This window comes from Ictidomys tridecemlineatus, chromosome 5 (genome assembly GCF_052094955.1).
Source record: "Ictidomys tridecemlineatus isolate mIctTri1 chromosome 5, mIctTri1.hap1, whole genome shotgun sequence".
NCBI classification, from domain to species: domain Eukaryota; kingdom Metazoa; phylum Chordata; class Mammalia; order Rodentia; family Sciuridae; genus Ictidomys; species Ictidomys tridecemlineatus.
Window position 1 is genome coordinate 141,282,943 of NC_135481.1, and position 16,448 is coordinate 141,299,390.

Consider the following 16,448-nt stretch of genomic DNA (forward strand, 5'->3'; position numbering starts at 1 on the left):
CCCAGGTGTCAAGGAAAATGTGGTACGTATGCACAACGGAGTTCTACTCCACTGTTAGGAAGAATGAAATCATGTCATTTGAAGGTAAGTGGGTGGAACTGGAGAACATCATATTAAATGAAATATCAAAGTCAGAGGCTAAATGTTCTCTCCTGTGGCAATTATAGAGAAGTAAGGAGTAAAGAAAGGTGGGGGAGTATAAAAAAATAGAAGGGAGAACAGTAGAGGAAGGGGGTCAAGAGTTAGGGAGGAGGAAAAGGGGAAGTATTGGGGAATGAAATGGAAAAATATTATATGCATTTATGAATATGTCCAGATAAACCCCAGTATTATGTATAATTATAATGTACTAATAAAAAAGAACTCATAATGGTAAATCTATTAACTATTAATCATGAAAAAGGGGGGGGGCTCCAAAAGCTGCCTTATTCTATCACATAAGAACATTGTGAGGAAGCAGCATCTAGGAACCAGGAAGTGGGCTGCCGCCAGACACTGAATTTGCCAGCACCTTGATCTTGGACTTTTAGATTCCGGAGCTGTGCAAAATAAGTCTGTTGTTTCTAAGCTACCCAGTCTCTGGCATTTTGTTATAGCAGTTCAAACAGAGTTTCTATAGCTCAAACCCCCTACTGATCCTGAGTTCCTAGAGTCATCCCAGAGGTGCTGGATTCCCTACCTGCTTCCCAGTTAACCAAGCGGTATGAGGAGTAGAGCAGATGTCTCTGTACCCCTGGCCAGGTGATCTCTGGTTCCTTCACACCATTCAGCACAATTTCTATTGTTTGACTTCCAGTTCCTATTTCTCCTTTCAGAACAACACTGACAAACTGGTCAGTGCATTGAAAAAAACCCAAAGGGATGATGACCAACCTTTCTGGCAAGATAGGTCCTAGTCCACCAATGTCACACACCCAGTCCTCCACGGACCATCATCTCCAACGGTCACACTTGTGCTTACATCCATCCTGGCCCCCATTGTACTGTTCCACCATCTTGGGGTAATAAACATGACCTTCTCTTCCTTTGTAGTAAATTTTCATCTAAAACCTTCATTGATTGTGCCATCAATCTACCCTCTTATCTTTCTCCTCTTCAAGCTTTCAGGCAACTTTCCTAGATATAATTGTGTAACATTTCATCTGCTATTTGGCTCCAGTGCCTATCCTACAGCCAAGTTCTTTTGATTAAAAATTCTATTACATGTATACATGTATTAAAATGAGGACTGAAAAGGAGACTGCACGTGAAACCACACTTTGAGTGCAAACTGAGAATGGCACAAGTGCAGGCCACCACTACTGAATGGAGAAGAAGCGTGTTAATACTCGCCCTTCAATTGCTGAAAGTGAACAGTTATTTCAGCCACTGTTGTTTAACTGGCTGCTCCTGAAAGGCTGGTGTATGGGAAGAAGTCCCAGCCCGGGACTAGGAAACTTTTGCTGTCAGCTTGGCTCTTGCACTTGCTTTCTACCCGTGTGTGATCTGTTGCAAGTATTTCTCCCTACTTGGGTCTATGTCCTCCTAAATTCTGAGATTTAAGGGCAACCATGAGAAGTGACCCAACATCTGCAGACTGAATCAGGGAGTATTGTGGGCACATAGGTCAAGGCAAGCAGAAATGGAAGGGACAGGGTTTGTTTGAATATTTGCCTTCCCATCTCCGAGTGGCCCACCACCAGCCTGCTGAATCCCTCTCCAGTCAAGTTCATCCAGCCTCCCTTTCTGGGGAAGGGGCCGTGGACCATGCAAGAGCTTTTCTTTTGATGGCTCAGTGGGGTGTGCTCGCACATGCCATCAGTCTTAGGATACCCTCTAGATGCATAATCAGAGGCTTCTAGGGAAGGGCTCTCAGCTGCAGGAGCAGCCCTAAATAGAAAACGAGGAACATGGCTTCAATCTGACAGTTGGGCTTGCTCTAGTAGCAAGGTACCACATGCTTCTAAACAAGACCCACCAGGCCCTTCTGTGTGCCTGACCTCTTGTAACCCCTACAGCAAATCTGCCAGAGCATGTCACAAGCAGAGCATTCAGCTCTTATGCATACATATGGCCATACCATGTGTTAAACTATTGAAATATTTCCATGACAGCTGTAGACAGTTGCTGCTCTAAATGCCCTTCCCTCCACTTGTCTAGCCCCAGCACATAAGGCTGTTAAGTGGACACTAAGTGGAACTTACAGAATCCAACTTCAGTGCTTACAACCTATATTACTGTTAGTGCCTTGCTGTTGTAAAATGCTTTGAATGTCATTTTTTTCTTTTTTTTGTACCAGGGACTGAACCCAGTGGCACATAACCACTGAGTCAATCTCTAGCCCTCTTTGAGATAGGGTCTCAATAAGTTGCTGAAGGCCTCACTGACTTGTTGAGGCTGGCTTTGAATTTGTGATCCTTCTGCCTCAGCCTCCCAAGTCACTGGAATTACAGAGGTCCATCACCACGCCTAAACCTTGATTATCACTTTGAAGAACAGGGTGCATAATCCCTAATTATATAGATAAAGGGTCTTCCTGGAGAGAAGTTTGGTTGCTTACCCACAGAATTAGTGATGAGTGGATAAATAAGAGGTAGTGAATGGTATAGAATCCACAATGGACTATTATTATTCTGCCATCAAAAGGAATGAAGTACTTACTCATGTTACCACACGGATGAAACTTAAAAATACTATAAGTGAAAGCAGATGTAAAAGGTCACATTTGTATGATTCCATTTATAGTAACTGTACAGAGTAGGAAAATCTATAACGATAAAATATACATGAGTGATAGGGGGAAGGGGAGTTGAGATGACAGGGAAGTAGTATGGGATTTCTTTTAGATGTAATAAAAATTTTCTAAAGTTGATTTTGGTGATAGATGTACAATTCCAAACATACATACTAAAAGTCAGTGAATGGCATACTTTGAATGAATGAATTTTATGGTACATAAATTAAAGCTGTTTTAAAAAGTCATAGGATAGAATCTCCCTAAATAATTACAAAAGTTAAAATTATACATATATGCATGTATATTGACCACTGCACTCATATATTATGTACACTCTAATACAAATACAGAAGCCAGACTTCTATGAGATTTAAAAAAATCAATAGAAGTTTTTATATTTTCTGCCTGCAACTCAGTAGATTGCTTTTGGAGACCCCTGCTCTAGAAGCAGCAGCCAAAGCTCAGAAAGTTTGCAGAACTTGCCTGCTCACAGAGCCTTTGTTCTTTAAAGCACAGCATGCAGATTCTAGGGCATTCCTGAGGTTAAAGGAAGTCAGTGTGTGCTGCTATTTTTTTTTTTTGATGCTTATAATGTATTGAAAAAACAAATGCCAAAGTGGTGTGAAGATTGAGAAATATTTTAGTTATTTACATTTTTAAATGAAGGCTTTTGACATTAAAAAAAAAACAGAACGCAATGTAATTGTGCCATTTACGAGATAATTAGAGCTTTCCTAGTAAAAATTAACTCAAGGCATAACGAGGCAGCAGTGGTGCAGTAAGAGAACAATTGGAAGGTTGTGTGTTAATTTTAACTTCTCCTGATCAGAGTCTCTCCAGCAAAAAAAATCAACCCTGGGCTCCTGCAAGTGATGGGACCATGGACAATCTGTCCTTCAGGGCAGAAGCAGGAGAGCTGCAGAAAGGGGTACAGGAAGTGGCCTGCAGGACCTTTTTGTCTACAAGCAGTCATTCTGCAGGATTGCTCATCCTTCACCATCAACAGTAATTAGGAAGCAGAAAAAAAGTGGAGGAAGGTTGTGGGGGGGAGCCACCAGTTCAACTGGGAGGAAGATTATCCAGTCTCCTGGAGGCAAGGCAACTCATTAATTCACAGCTGGAAGGGTATTTCCCGTTAAAGGTTGATATTAAAAAAATATATGTCCTTTACCCGTGGTACAATAGCAATGAGGAAACACACACACACCCATCCCTGTGACAGCCCCCTCCTTGCTCCCTCCTTTGCCCTCAACATTTCCAAAGCTAGAGAACTCTAGAGAAAGGCAGGGTCAAGGTCTCCCTCAGGTCTCAGTCCTTGGAAATTGAGTCCCTTCTTCATTTGGAGCCGCCCACTGGTTGTCATGGTAACCCAACATCTGCTACCCAACTCTGCTCCAGCGGTCACTGGGTTTGGCATCCTCTAAGCTATTGCCGGCTCTGCATTTTGCCTGATGTGCTCCTCTACTCCCTGAGGAATGCATCACACTTTTCCAGCAAAGGAACACTTATTCAAAAGGCGGGTTAGAGAGAGAAGAGAGGTTAAATCTGTGCAAACTGCAATTCTGAGAAAGCAAGCTCTCTTGAGTGTGGGGCCATTAACTCTGCCAGTCTTTGCATTAATGCTCTGCATCTGTTGATATCAAAGACTGCAAACCATCCTCCCAGATTTTATTTACTAGCATTTGTTTTTGAGGTGCATACATTATTAAAACTTTTATAAACCATTTAAAATCTATATCAATTCCATTCTTATCTCCCTTATTTTCTCATTTTAATACATTTCAAGTTTAATTGTTTGTCTGCTTTTCTTTCTATTCACCAATTATTTTTGAAATGGAAGAATATAAATATAGGTTTCCTTGCCTACCACATTTTTCTGTTCCTCCTGGTAGCATCTTTATTTCCACTTTCTCTTAGGGGAAAAAACATGATTCATCCCTTTAATAGTTAAGATGCCCATGGGTCTCTGAGAGACAAAGAAGTAGCCTGTAACATTGAAAAAAAAATACTTATTGAAGTCATAGGATTTAGAATTGGTCTTCTCGCAGGGGTTGCCCACCCAACTCATTTCTTTTAGTTTCAGCACCAAAATCTTGCATCCTCGGAAACCCTTCAATCTTGGGCAATCTGGGATGACTGGTCACCCTCTTCTCAGCTGGGAAGAAGCATATTCTGGGGAAACTTGCTTTGTCTTCCTCTCACTCAGTTTTCTAATTTGTAAATTGCCAATGACAAGAAGCTGTTGTTCAGAGGTTGCAGTGTAGACAACATGTGCTAATGGTGCCAATGCTTAACACTGGATCTGCAGAAGCCCATGCACAGCGGGCTGTCATTAATCTTAGAGTTTGAATTCTTGAGATTATTCTCAAATCACAAATTCAACATACATGGTTTGTTCAGCTCATCTACCTCTTCAGACCGTGAGGAAGGCCAGAAGTGGGCTAGGGTGCTGGGCTTAGGATGCAGCATGAAAGGAAGGATTGCTCACAGGGCAGGACAAATGCAAGATTCTCCTGGGAGAACAAGAAGGTGCCTGCCCACTCAGGGTCATTTAGGTCCTTCTGCCAGACTAGGATTCAGTCATGACCCAGGTAAGGACCTCACACTCTTCTGGACAAATTTCTCCTATTATCTTTGGTCACAAATTTAGTTTCTAATAGCAACAGTGTTCTTAAACCATCCAGAGTCATGCGTGCTGCAAAATTTATTCTGAGCATTGTTAAAGCAAATCAAAACAAAAACCCTTGGTTCTCAAGAGACATGGAAAAGTGAATTATCAGAGCTGACCATTTCTCAAATAGCATTAAATTTTTGCTTATGGTTAACATTATTTTAGGTAAGGCTTTCTCAAAGATATTGCACATTTCATGCCTTCTTTTATTATACTTTACATTTTGAAATTACAGCTTCACATGGAGTTGTAAGAAACAGCAGAGAGATCCCATAGACCTTTCACTTGTTCTCAATGGTAACATGTTGTAAGCCACAGAGCCATATCACCACTAGAATGCTGGCATTGGTGCCATCAAGATACACAATACTTCCATCACCAGAGGATCCCTCCTGCTTACCTCTGTCAAAACACTCACTTCCCTGCAACTCTCATGAACTCTTTGATCTTGGCAATCACTAATATTTCATGTTTATAATTTTATCATTTCAAGAAAATTATAAATGAGATCCCTTAGTATATGGCATTTGGTATTGGCTTTTCTTGGTATAATTACCTAGGGATTCAACAAGGCCTCCGAGTATATCAATAGTTCATTCTTTTCATTGCTAAATAACATTCCATGGTGTGGATGCACCATGATATATGTGCAGGAAGTCATCTGTGATTTACAGGAGGGTCTTCACTCAGTATGGTAGCCAGGGAGACTTAGCATTGCAAACTCTCTGTCTCTCTCCCAAGGCAATAGATTGCCCAATGCACGTGACCTTTATCTCCACTCTACTAGGAAGATACCTCATAGTAGCTCCAGAGATGGGCATAACCTTTTGGGAATTGGACAGCCTGTCTTTGAACTTTTTTAATGAAGAACATCCTATGGAAGGCCTTTGATGTTTTCTGATTTAAATAAAGCAGGCATGTGCTCCATGTTGCTAAAATCTACAAGCTCGATCCATTTGATTGGCTTGCCCGTCCTGCCCCCCCCCACACCCTTTTGAAACTACTGTCTGTGTCTTGTGGTTTTTCTCATTGTTCTATTTTTCTTAGCTTTGATTTTTCAGCCAGCTCATTCCACCAAGGGGAACCCATTTCCACCTCCTGCGTGGGATACGGGCAAGAATATGGACTCATATGGCCACAGCCATCTTGAGTCATAAGGACCATGACCAGTCCTGAGGAATCCTTGTTAGTTTTTCCTGTATAGTTTCCAAGCAAACTTTAAAGAGAAGAAGCCTTAAGAATGATGTATGGAGCTTTACAGACAGACCCTGGTGCCAGGGATGTGTCAGACTCTTTAATATTAGTTTAAGATAAATCAAGTGCATTCCATTTGGGATGAAGTCACTTTTTCCATAACCCATAAAAATTCCTCTCCTTCTGACCCAAATTGCAGGGCTCCAATTGGTCCTGCTGTCTCCCAAGTCCACACTTCTGTAAGCCTCAATTGCATTCTATACAATCCTAGACCAGTCTTTCTTTAGTATCATGACACCTTGGGTAAATTCTCATACAGCCAGACTGAGTTGTTCCAGAACATACCATTGATTAGGATATTTAAGCTATTTACAAGCTTATTATTATAAATAACAATATTATAATTATATGGAAAGAATACATATTATATGTAAATATAAGGGAAAGAAGACAAATGGAAAGACAGCCCATGCTCAAGATTTGAAAATTTAATGGTTCAGATGTCAAAGCTTCCAAAAATGATCTACAAACTCAATTCAGTCTCTATTGTAGTCACAATGTTTTTGCTAAAATAGAAAAATCTATCTTAAAATGCATGAGGAATTTCAAGTTACCCTGAATAATAATAATAATAAAGAAAAGTGAAAACAAAGTTAAAGTTCTCAGACCTAATTTCAAAACTTACTACAAATCTATAATAATTAAAATAATGTGGTACTGACATAAATACAGACATATAAATCAGTAGAATAAAATAGAGCCCCAAAATTAAATTATCATGTATATGGTCAAATGGTTTTTTTTCTTTTTTGAAAAGGATGATGAGACTATTCAATGAAAAATATTTTCAAAAAAACATTTTTATGAAAATTAGATAGCTGTATACAAAAGAATGAAGTCAGACTCATACTACATAACATTTTAAAAATTAACTCGAAATGTAGTGAAGTCCTAAACACAACAGCTGAAACTATATAGCTATTCAAAGATTGGGAAAAATCTTCCTGATTTTTCTTCCTGATTCACAATGATTTATTGGATACAACACCAAAAATACAGGCAACAAAAGAAAATATGAACAAGCTGGACTACTCAAAATTAGAAAAACTGTATCAAAGTATACAATAAAGGGGGAAAAACTAAGAAATGGGAGAAAATATTTGCAAATTATATACATAATAAAGGACTAATATCCAGAATATATAAAGAACTCCCACATCTAAACAAGAAATAACTTTATTTAAAAACAGGCAAAAGACTTAAATAGACATATTTTTCAAAGAAGATATACAAGTGACCAATAAGTGCATGAAAAGATGTTCAATATTACTATTAGGGGAATGCAAATCAAAATCACAATGAGACATAACTTCATGCCCATTAGGATGGTTATTAATTTTTTTAAAAAAAACCTTTGGTAAGGGCATTATTTCAGCAAGCTTTCCATTGCTATTACAAAATACCTAAGAGGAGAGATTTTAGCTCAGTTTTGAAGGCTAAAATTCCAGGGTATGCTGCTAGTTCTGATAAGCACCCATCATATTATGGTGGGTGGCCTCATGGTGGGGGGTGGAAGGGGAGGGAGGGATAGAGATCTCATTAGCAAGATGAGAAGCCCCAGTATGGTGGGGTAAGTTCTGCTTTCTATAACAATCCATTCTCATGAAATTCTGAGAGAACTACATCAATTCCTTCCAAGGGCAGTGACCCCAATAACTTAACCACCTCCCACCAGGCTCCACCATCTCCCAACACTGCCACACTGAAGATCAAACCCCCAGCATATGAACTTATGGGGGACACATTTAAGCCATATTCAAAGCAGAGCAAATAGGGGGAAATCTGAGTCCTTGAGTACTATCAGGGAATGTAAGATGGTGCAGCCCACTATGGAAAAAGTTTGGTGGTTCCTCAAAAAGTTAAAAATGAAAGGATTCAATAATTCCACTCTGGGGTATATATAATCAAAGTACTGAAAGCAGGGACCAGAACAGGTATTTGCACACACACATTTATATAGCAGTGTTATTCATAGCACTTAAGAGGCAGAAGCAACTCAAGTGTTCGTCAATGGGCAAGCAAAATGTATTATACACAAATGATGGAATGTCATTTGGCCTTCAAAAGGAAGGACATTTTGATGCATGTTATTTGTGACAGGGATGAACCTCAAGGGCATTTATGTCTAGTTGAAATATGCCTGTCAAATACTGTATGATCCCACTTACATGAGCTTCCTACAGAAGTCAAATTCTCCATGATAGAAAATAGAAGGGCAGGTTTTAGGGGATGGGAGAAGGGGGAAAGAATAATTGCCCCTTAATACGTACCGAGATTTAGTACTTAGAAGTGAAAAAGTTCTGGAGATGGATAGTGATGTCAGGGGCACAACCATGAGAACATACTTAACACTAAGCCGTACGCTGAAAATTGTTGAGATGGTAAATTGTGTACTATGTATATTTTATCATCATAAAAAATTCATGTACAGGTTTTTGTAAGAACATAAGTTTTCACTTTTGGGGAAAAATGCCCAGGAGTGCACATGGCCTGTCATATGGTACTTTTGTGTTTAGGTTTTTAAAGAAACTGCCAATTTTTTCCCCCCAGAGTGGCTCTGATGTTTTATGTTCCCATGAGCAATGTATAAAGGATCTAGTTTCTCTGCACTTTTAACAGCATTTGGGGTTTTCAACATTTTTTATTTTAATCAGTCTGAGACATGGGCAGTGATACTGTGGTTTTAATTTGCATTTCCCTAGTCACTGAGGTTAAACAACTTTTCATGTGCTTATTTGTCATCTATATATCCTCTTTGATGGACTGTCCATTCATGTCCTGAAAAACTAGCCTCTACCTCAGAGCAAAGCCTGTCCAAGGAAGGGACATCACCTTTGACCTTGGAAAAACCCACAGAGCACTCCTAGGCACATTCCCACCCTGCTAAGTTGTTTATCTACAAATGACAGGAGAGATCTGCTGTCCCTGACTCAGTCAGACTAGGTGAGGAACCATAGCAACCCCCTAGCAACCACCAATCAGCATGAGACAGGGAAATACCTGGGATGCCAGATGACCCTCCCAGTAGTTTATGGTGGTTGATAACGTGTTGGGAAACCACGTAGTTCAGCACGTATACCCCTCTTGGCTCAAACCAATCAGTTCAAATGAATACCCCTTTTGTACTGACCAATCACCCCTACCCAACTTGTTCCCACCAGCAAATGTGCCAATCATGTTTTAGAGTTGTTATTTGATTTTCCCGTGGTGTGTGATGATTTGCTAAGAGATGCTCTGATGTATGTGAAGTCCCTGCCTTCTCCAAAGACTGTATAAAACTGCTGCAAACCCTGGGCTCGGGGCCTCTCAGCGTCACCAGTTGCTGTGTGTGCGCGGAGGATGGAGCTAGCTCGCAATAAACGCCTCTTTGCTGCTTACATCGATCTTGGGTCTCTGGTGGTCTTTTGGGGGTCCCGAATTTGAGCATAACAGTCCCTTTTTCCATTTTATAACTGAATTTACTGTTGTCTTTGGGGAATTTAATATATTCTACATACTAGATCTTTGTGAGGTATGCGGTTTTAAGTGTTTTCTGACTATATACTCTCTTAATGAATAGGGTCTTTCATACAGTTTATTACCTTTTCCTGTTACAGACTGTATTTTGGTATCAAGTCTGAGGAATTGACCCTAGATGTTGTGGTTTGGATCTGGAATGTTCCCCAAAGACTCATGTGTTGAAGGCTTGGTCTCGAGTGCAGTGATGTTCAGAGGAAAGACTTTTGGGATCACTAGACTATGAGGTCTCTCATGGATTCGTCCATTGATGGGTTTATAATTGAATACACTATTGGGGGGGGGTGGAAACTCCAGGAGGTCCTAGTTGGAGGAAGTACATCACTGGGACACGCCCTGGATGAGTTATCTTATTCCTGGCCCCTTGCTTGCTCCCCTTCTCTGCTTCCCAGGCACCATGAAGTGAGTAGCTCTGTAGAGCTTCCTGCCATGAAGTTCTGCCTCAATGGAGCCAAATGATGACTTTTCAGAATCTTTTGATTCTGAAATGGAATCAAAAGAAACTTTTCCTCCATTGTTTTTCTCAGGTATTTTATCACAGAAATGGACATCTGACAAGACTCCTAGATCCTAAAGGTTTTCCTCTCCCCTGAAAGTTTTATCATTTTACATTTAAGTTCATGATCCATTTTGTGCTGGTTTTTGTAGGAGGTGTAAACCTTAGATCAAGTGCATTTTTTTTTTCAGACATGGATGTCCATTTGCTTCGGTACCATTTGTTGAAAAGGCTATCCTTTTCTCCCATTTCATTGTTTTGCTGAAAAATCAGTAGAACCTATTTGTGTGGGTTTATTGCTGGGTTCTCTATTAAATTGATCTATGTGCCCATCTATCCGTAAAAATCACACAATCTTGATTACTGTGGTTATATAAGAAGTTAAAGTCGGGTGGACCAATTCTTCCTACATTTTTTTTTTCAACATTATTTTTGGCTATTCTGTTTCCTTTACCTTTTCACATAAATTTTAGATTAATGTAGCCTATATAACTACAAAAATTTTGCTGGGATTTGATAGAAATAGTATTAACTCTGTAAATCACTCCGGGGAGAACTGACACCTTCACTGTGATATAGTTTTTCCAATCGACAAATATGATGTATTTCTACATTTATTCCTGATGGTCTTTTATTTCTTTCTTCAGAGATTTGTAGCTATCAGCACATATGTCTTAAACATACTGCGGCAGATTTAAAGTATTCCAGTTTTTGAGTGACTGTACAAGGTATTGTTGTTAATTTTGGTGTCCACTTCAGGTAGGTAAAAATGCAATTGATTTTTGTGTCTTTATCCAATATAATTTATCCTGCATAATTCCCTGATACAATTATTTGTTCTAGCTGATCTTAAAATAGGTTTCTTGATGTTTCTATACAATTATGTTTTCTGCAACAGAAAATTTTCTTAATGATCTGTGTGCCTTTTATTGTCCTTCCTGGACTTACTGAACTGGGTAGAATATCCATCACTATCTCTAATAATAGTGGTGAGACTTGGGGACCAAGAAGACATCTTTACCTTGCTCCTGACAGAGAGTACACTTAGTCTTTCACCATTAAGTATAATAATGTTAGCCATAGGAATTTTTGTAGATATTCATTATCCAGTTGAGTAAAGTCCCCTTGTATTCCAACCTTTTGGAAAGCTTTTATGGCTGATATCATAATGGTTTTCTTCAGCCTGTTAACATGTGGATTTTTCTTTTTTAAACATGATGTAACTTCCATCCCTGGAATAAGCCCTGCTTAGATACATATTTATTTTTATATTTATATTTATTAGGATTGTTGGTCTGTAGTTTCCTTTTTCCTTCTTTTTGGAACTCTGGGCAGTCTTAATATCAAGATAATAAATTAACCTCACAAAATGAGTGGGATGAGTTTTTCCGGTTATTTTCTGGAAGGGATTTTTCTAAAGTTGATGTTCCTTCTTTCCGTGTTTGGTAGAATTCTCCAGTGAAGGTTCTTAAGGCATAGAGATTTCTTTTTGAAAGGTTTAAAATCATAAATTCAACTTTCTTAATAGTTAGAGCAATTCCAGTTATTTCATATTAGGCGAGTTACGTAGTCTGTTTTCTGCACTTGACCCATTTCAACTAAGATGCTGAATTGACATGGGTACAATTATCTGTATTATTCCCTTACTAGTCTTTGTAAGTTCTGCAGCAATATCCCTATTTCATCCCTAACAGTGGCAATTTGTGTCTTCTTTCCTTTCTTGACAGTCTTTCTGGAGATTTGTCAAGTTTATTGGTCTTTCCAAAGAACCAGTACATGGTTTCACTGATTTTCTCTAGTGTTTCTGTTTTAATGTAATTCATTTCTGCCCTGACCTTTATTATTTCCTTACTTCTGCTTTTGATTTTGCCTTTCTTTAGGGTATTTTTTGAGGTGCTGAGTTAGTTACATGGTAGGCAAGTACCCAATCAATGAGGTACATTCCCAGTTCCCTTTTTATCTAAGTTCATAAAATAGGAGCTTGGATTCTTGATTTGAGCCCTTTCTTCTTTTCTAATAGATACATTTATTGCTATGAGTATCCCTTCTGGCACAGCTTTACCTGTGTCAGGTAAATTTCAATGTTTATTTGTATCCTGTTCAATTTATTTTTAACTTTCCTTGAGATTTCCTTTTGATGGGTGAGTTACTTGGAAACTGAGCAATCCCATTTCTAAGTGTTAGGATTTTTCTGTCATCTTTTTGTTGTTTGTTTCTATTTGATTTTATTATGATCAGAAAACATACTTGGTGTGATTTTTGGAAGGGGTGCTGGGGATTGAACCCAGGGGGTACTCCACCACTGGGCTACATCCCCACCTCTATTATATCATTTTGAAACAGGATCTTGCTAGGTTATACCAAAGTCTGACCTTTAACTTATGATAATATTACACCACCCTCCCTCATTGCTGTATGATAATTATTTTAAAATTTGTTGAGATTTGTTTAATAGACCAGGATATGATCTATCTTGGTATGTGTTCAGAAGGCACTTTAAAAATGTGAATTTTGCTGTCATTTCATGGAATGTTCTGTAAATATCATTAGATTCTGTTGTTTGATGATGTAGTTTTGTATTCTTGATTTTCCATCTAGTTATGCATTGAGAATATGATGAAGTCCCCAGCTGTAATGATGAGTTCATCTACTTTCTGTTCTATTAGTTTTTGCTTCCCATATTTTTCAGCTTGGCTATTTGATGCAAGCACATTTAGAATTGTAACTTTTAAAATTTTATCATTAAACAATGTTCTCTCACTTTTTTTGCTCTGAAGTCAACTTTATTGATACCAGTATAGCCATTTTTGCCTTCTTTTGATTGAAGTATACACAATATATTTTTTTCCAGTCATCTTACTTCCAATCAGCCTATATTGTCAGATTTTAAGTTTCTTGCAAATGGCATATAATTGAATCTTTTTGAAACACAATTTGTAAATCTGTCCTTTAAATGGTATTTTAAGGCCATTTATACTTAATGTATTTATTAATATTTCAGGGCTCAAGAATGCCATTTCATTTTCTGTTTTCTTCTTCTGCCTTGTTTCTACTTTTTCTTTATCCTGACTAATTCTGGGGTAGGTGAATAGTTTCTGGAATTCTATATTTGTCTGTAGAGTTTTCAAGTGTATTCCTTTAACATTTTTAGTGGGTGTTCAGATATTGCATTATATGTGCATAGCTTATCACAGCCACTGGTAAAATATAGAAACCTAATCTCCCTTTAGCCTCCCACATTTATAATTTGTCTTAACTTTCTTCTACAGACATCTAACAAATACATCAGAGCATCTTATAACTTTTGCCTCAATTACCAAATATAATTTGGAAAACGTACTCACACACAAAGACTCCACCATAACCATTCCTTTTGCTTATTCTTTGTTTTCCTCTGATGTTCCTAGGCTCCTTCTTTCACGATTTTCTTTAGTTTTAGAACATTTTCTTTCGCCATTTTTTCAGGTAGGTCTGATGGAGATATTTCTTTGATCCCTTCATCTAAAAGTGTCTTAATTTCCCCTTCCTATAGTTTTTTTTCTTCCTGTAGGATAGTCCTACTATTCATAAAATTCTAAATTGGCAGGGTTTATTTTCTTTCAGTATTTGACATTTTGGAACCACTTCTTTTTGACCTTTTTCTGCTAAAAATCTATTTTATAATTTTTTCCCCCTACAGACAAGGTATTTATTTTCCATACACTAATTTCAGGATTTGGGGGGTTTTACCCTTTATCATTAGATTTTGCAAGTTTGAATGTGATATGCTTATGAATTTCTTTAAGCTTCTCCCGTTTGGGATTTGCTTATGTACTTTAGACTTATTTATAAAAGCAAATTGAAGAAGCTTCAACCTATTTCCTTAAATGCTTGTTAAGCCCCATCATTTCTTTTTTGCAGGATCCAGAAAACACAAATATTAGATCTTTTGTTTAGTCTCAAATGTCCAAGAAGGTCTATTCAACATTTTTAGTCTATTTTCTCTGTTATTCAGATTGGGCAAGTTCCATTGTTTAATCTTCTAGTTCAGGTTCTTTCCTCTGTTTCCTCCAATCTGCTATTGAGCTGACACATTTGTTCATTTTATTTTGGTTACTGTATTTCAACTGTGTTTGCAAATGCTTGTTGAAATGTTTTTGTGATGGGTGTCTAAGATGTTTATTGAATAGTTCTAACATCTCTGTCATCTTAGTGCTGACATCTCATGCCTTTTTCATATGGCTGAAGATCTTCTGTGTTCTTGGTGTGAGAAATGATTTTTAATTTAAAACTGAACACTATTTTTTTTATTAGTCTGAATATTAAATATTTTTAGATAAGTTTTCCTGACTTCACTGTTGGGGGAAATAGAGAGGAGTGCTACTCTGTTCCTGTTGGAAGACCAGGTTTCCTACTTGGCTCCCGTTGACACTGGAGAGCTCCTCCTTAGTCCTGGGTAAGGTAGGGCTCCTGCTCCTCAGCAGGCTTTCACTAGCACCTCCCTGGCCGTATGAGAAGAGTGTCTCATTATTGTTCCCCACTTGGCCTACACTGACCCAGTGAGGTCTTGAGTGGTCTCATCAGGAGTCTCAACAGAGGTTCTGTCTACTGGCTTGCTCTGACAGCTCATCAGTGGTCAGGTGGAAGGTGACCTTGACGGACACCTTGACGGGAAGCCTTGTTACCACCGACAGTGACTGAAGTCTGCCTTCCTACTGGATCTTCTCTAGCACCATCTGGTAAGGATGTTGTGATGCCTCATTACAGCTGTGATAGCAGACAACCAGACTCCTCTTTGGCTGTGTCGGGCATTAACAATGGTGGTGGTGGTGGGGGTGTTTGTGGAGAGATTGTACACAGGTTTGTGTAAATTCAGCACATTGATTTCTGAGATTTCTTTGTCATCTAATATTTTGTTTGTTTTTGAATATTCTAATGAGAAGGAGTTAGAGATAGGAAGAAAGGGGTTGATTTGAAGATTTTTGTATGATTTGAGTTTCGTACTTTCTGCAATTTCCTATTTCCAATTATCATATTAGGTAATAAAAAATTGCATTAGAGTATGCTAAAACATTGAAAAATACACAATAAGATGTAAAATGATGGGCTAGGGATATAGCTCAGTTGGTAGAGTGCTTGCCTCGCAGGTTTGATCCCTAGCATCACAGAAACAAACAAACAAAAGAGTGAAATGACTACAAATACAATAGAAGCCTGTTTTTCGTGCACATAGAAATTCAAGATAAGTGCTCCTAGTTAGTAGCAACCTACTTGAAGTGATTCAGGGATAAAAGCATATTTCACCTGTGCTTCTGCCCCCAGGTGAAGGCCTCATTCAGATCTGCATGCACCCAGCAGCAGCAGAATGAGGTGTTATGGAGGGGCTCTCAAAAGCCATTCTGTTGGCAAGAACTTGCTGAACAAATGTATTCTAGCCATGTGCCCTTTTACCATTTCCTGATTGAACAGAGAGAAAATAAATTAGGGGGCACAATTATTTATCTTTTTTCCTAGAAAATATTATGTTGCAAGAAACTATTTAGTTTTATTTCCATGATTTATTTGGACTTTAATCATATTTGGATGCTTTCCCTTCAGATAGTTATAAAAAGTTGAGTTTGGGGAAAGTATTTTTGTTCAAATGTGCTTTTTCCTCTCAAATTATCCAAAGCCTTTCCTACTTACCTACTGACATTTCTTTCTATAATTTCAAACACAAAAGATGAATGTAACAGTTGTCCCTGTTTTTCAACTGTATTTAAAATTATAATACAAAGATTTCAGTTCCAAGAAAAGACCCGAGTTCGTTCTTTTTT

At 38.3% G+C, this 16,448-nt stretch overlaps 1 protein-coding gene and 1 long non-coding RNA gene across 2 annotated transcripts in view; one reads left to right on the forward strand and one right to left on the reverse strand.

Moving 5' to 3' along the window:
- Nucleotides 1–16,448, forward strand: part of Slco3a1 (solute carrier organic anion transporter family member 3A1) — a 381,072-nt gene that overhangs the window by 317,645 nt on the left and 46,979 nt on the right. The gene's annotated exons all lie outside the window — the stretch shown is intronic.
- Nucleotides 1–16,448, reverse strand: part of LOC144378017 (uncharacterized) — a 135,335-nt gene that overhangs the window by 49,552 nt on the left and 69,335 nt on the right. The window lies entirely within an intron of this gene.